The 3781-nt window shown below is 51.3% G+C and overlaps 1 long non-coding RNA gene and 1 pseudogene across 1 annotated transcript; one reads left to right on the forward strand and one right to left on the reverse strand.

Moving 5' to 3' along the window:
- LOC112071522 (protein RUFY3-like) overlaps nucleotides 1-3781 on the forward strand; it is a 35629-nt pseudogene that overhangs the window by 14949 nt on the left and 16899 nt on the right.
- On the reverse strand, nucleotides 471-1190 carry LOC139024544 (uncharacterized). The gene is made up of 4 exons (XR_011475882.1): nucleotides 1139-1190; nucleotides 956-1036; nucleotides 584-627; nucleotides 471-504 (listed from the first exon to the last, which is right to left on the reverse strand). It is a non-coding gene; the product is annotated as an uncharacterized lncRNA (long non-coding RNA).

Consider the following 3781-nt stretch of genomic DNA (forward strand, 5'->3'; position numbering starts at 1 on the left):
GCCAGGTACACCCTACTACAACATACAGCCAGTACACCCTACAACAACATACAGCCAAGTACGCCCTTACAACATACAGCCAAGTACACCCTACAACATACAGCCAGTACACCCTACAACAACATACAGCCAGGTACACCCTACAACAAACATAACAGCCCAAGTACACCCTCCAACATACAGCCAAGTACACCCTACAGCCAAGTACACCCTACAGCCAAGTACACCCTACAACATACAAGCCAAAGTACACCCTACAGCCAAGTACACCCAACAGCCAAGTACACCCTACAGCAAGTACACCCTACCAGCCCCAGTACAGCCAAGTACACCCTTACAGCCAAGTACACCCTACAACATACAGCCAGTACAACCCTACAGCCAAGTACACCCTACAACATACAGCCAAGTCTACACCCCTACAGCCAAGTACAGCCACAGTACCACCCTACCAGCCAAGTACACCCTTACTACACCCTACAGCCAAGTACACTCTACTACACCCTACAGCCAAGTATCCCTACTACAACTTACAGCAAGTACACCCTACTACAACATAAACCAGCAGTACACCCTACTCAACATACAGCCAAGTACACCCTACTACAACATACAGCCAAGTACACCCTACAACAACAATACAGCCAAGTTACACCCTACTGACAACATACAGCAGGTACACCCGGGGTTACAGCAACATACAGCCAGGTACACCCCTACAGCAAACTACAGCCAGGTACACCTACAGCAAATACAGCCAGGTACACCCTAATAGCAACATACAGCCAGGTACACCCTACTTAGCAACATACAGACCAAAGTACACCCTATACAACAACAGCCAAGTACACCCTACAAACATACAGCCAGGTACACCCTACAACCATACAGCCAGGTACACCCTAACAACATACAGCCAGGTACATCCCTACAAACAACATACAGCCAAGTACACCCTACAACACATACAGCAAGGTACACCCTACAACAACATACAGCCAAGTACACCCTACTACAACATACGCCAGGTACACCCCTACTACCAGCAAGTACACCCTACTACAAACATACAGCCAAGTACACCCTACTACAACAATACAGCAAGTACACCCCTAACTACACATACAGCCAAGTACACCTACTACAACATACAGCCAGGTACACCCTACAACAAATACAGCCAAGTACACCCTCCAATACACTACACCTCAACGCCAGGTGACAACCCTCCTACAGCCAGTACACCCTCCATACAGCCAGGTACACCCTCACACCTCACACTCCTACAGCCAGGTACACCCTCCATTACAGCCCAGGTACACCCTCCATACATGCCAGGTACACCCTCCTTACAGCCAGGTACACCCTCCATACAGCCAGGGTACACCCTCCATACAGCCAGGTACACTCCAGCCAGGGTATCACCCTCCAGCCAGGTACACCCTCCAGCAGGTACACCTCCAGCCAGGTACAACCCTCAGCCAGGTACACCCTCATGCCAGTACACCTCCTGCCAGGGTACACCCTCCAGCCAGGTACAACCCTACAGCCAGGTACACCCTACAGCCAGGTACACCCTACAGCCAGGTACACCCACAGCCAGGTACACCCAGAGGAATGTTTCTAAACATGTTTGAGGGTGGACAACCTTGCGAATGGACTCCAGCTGGTAGGAACTCTCCTCCTGACTCGTTCTACGTCCTCTTGTAGTGGGGATGATCCTGTTGTTGGCTACTGCAAGCTGGACAGACACCAGGATACAAACATACATTACTAATGTTGGCTACTGCAAGCTGGACAGACACCACAGCAGTGGGATTTGAGCACCTGTCAGCCCCATAGTGTAGTGGCAGATGTAGAAATGAGAGGGTAGAAACTAACCACTCTCTCAGTGAGTTGGGTGTTGGACTTCTCCATGGTGTCCACTTTGACCTGTCAGGTTGTTGACTGAAGCACTCAGACGGTGTCTGTTGAGCTCTCTCAACATATAGTTCTTCTGGTCCAGGATGGCTGTGATCTGTCCATCCCTGGAGGGAGACAAGAGGGAAATAGAAAATATGTGATAAGCAGCAAACGCCTCGTTGAAACACGCAGCAACTAACAGGGACCTGTGAGGCTCTCCACTAGGCCCTGTCTCCTTCCAGAGGATGTTTAGACCGAGGCTCTCACTAGGCCCTGTCTCCTTCCAGAGGGATGTTTTAACCGAGGCTCTCACTAGGGCCCTGTCTCCTTCCAGAGGGATAGTTTAGACTGAAGGCTCTCACTAGGGCCGGTCTCCTTCCAGAGGGATGTTTGACCGAGGCTCTCACTAGGGCCCTGTCTCCTTCCAGAGGGATGTTTAGACCGAGGCTCTCACTAGGGCCTGTCTCCTTCCAGAGGATGTTTAGACCGAGGCTCTCACTAGGGCCCTGTCTCCTTCCAGAGGAGGGATGTTTAGACCGAGGCTCTCACTAGGCCCTGTCTCCTTCCAGAGGAGGGATGTTTAGACCGAGGCTCTCACTAGGGCCCTGTCTCCTTCCAGAGGAGGATTTAGACGAGGCTTCACTAGGCCCTGTCTCCTCCCAGAGGGATGTTTAGACGAGGCTCTCACAGGCCGTGTCTCACTTCAGAAGGGATGTAGACGAGGGCCTCACTAGGGCCGTGTCTCCTTCCAGAGGATGTTTAGACCGAGCTCTCAACTAGGGCCCGGTCTTCCATTGCAGAGGTGTATTTTCCTCCGTCTCTCCCTCTCGCTCATTCATTCCTCTCTCCCTCCAGGATGTAGAGAAGGAGTTGGAGGTTCAGATTGGTATGAAGCAGGAAATGGAGCTGTCTATGAAGATGTTAGAGACGGATATGTGTGAGAAACAGGATGCTCTGGTGGAGCTCCGACAACAGCTAGATGATCTGCGGACCCTCAACCTGCAGCTGGCGCAGAAGTCCCAGGTACACGGAGCGCCTTGGGTGTGAGAGAGGCTCTGTAGAAACGTATTATTATTTTTTACAAAGACCGACACGGGTATTGGAATTTCAGTTAAGTGAATTGAAGTGTACTTGATCCCAACCCTGGCGTCCACAGAGCTCGGAGGTGAGCGCCAAGCAGAAGAGTGAGGTCATCAGTCGCCTAGAGGAGAAGACCAATCAGATGGCTGGGACTATAAAACAGCTAGAGATCAGGTGGGAGGGAACCCCATCTTCACACTACACACTACACTCAGGGCTCTAAAGTGCACTACACTCCACACTACTCAGGGCTCTAAAGTGCACTACACTCAGGGCTCTAAAGTGCACTACTCTACACTCAGGGCTCTAAAGTGCACTCCACACTACACTCAGGGCTCTAAAGCGCACTCCACTACACACTACACTCAGGGCTCTAAAGTGCACTACTCTACACTCAGGGCTCTAAAGTGCACTACTCTACACTCAGGGCTCTAAAGTGCACTACTCTACACTCAGGGCTCTAAAGTGCACTCCACACTACACTCAGGGCTCTAAAGCGCACTCCACTCCACACTACACTCAGGGCTCTAAAGCGCACTCCACTCCACACTACACTCAGGGCTATAAAGTGCACTCCACTCCACACTACACTCAGGGCTCTAAAGCGCACTCCACTACACACTACACTCAGGGCTCTAAAGCGCACTACACTACACTCAGGGCTATAAAGCGCACTCCACTCCACACTACACTCAGGGCTCTAAAGTGCACTACACACTACACTCAGGGCTCTAAAGTGCACTCCACTACACACTACACTCAGGGCTCTAAAGTGCACTCCACTACACACTACACTCAG

This window comes from Salvelinus sp. IW2-2015, unplaced genomic scaffold, assembly GCF_002910315.2.
Source record: "Salvelinus sp. IW2-2015 unplaced genomic scaffold, ASM291031v2 Un_scaffold1630, whole genome shotgun sequence".
NCBI lineage: Eukaryota > Metazoa > Chordata > Actinopteri > Salmoniformes > Salmonidae > Salvelinus > Salvelinus sp. IW2-2015.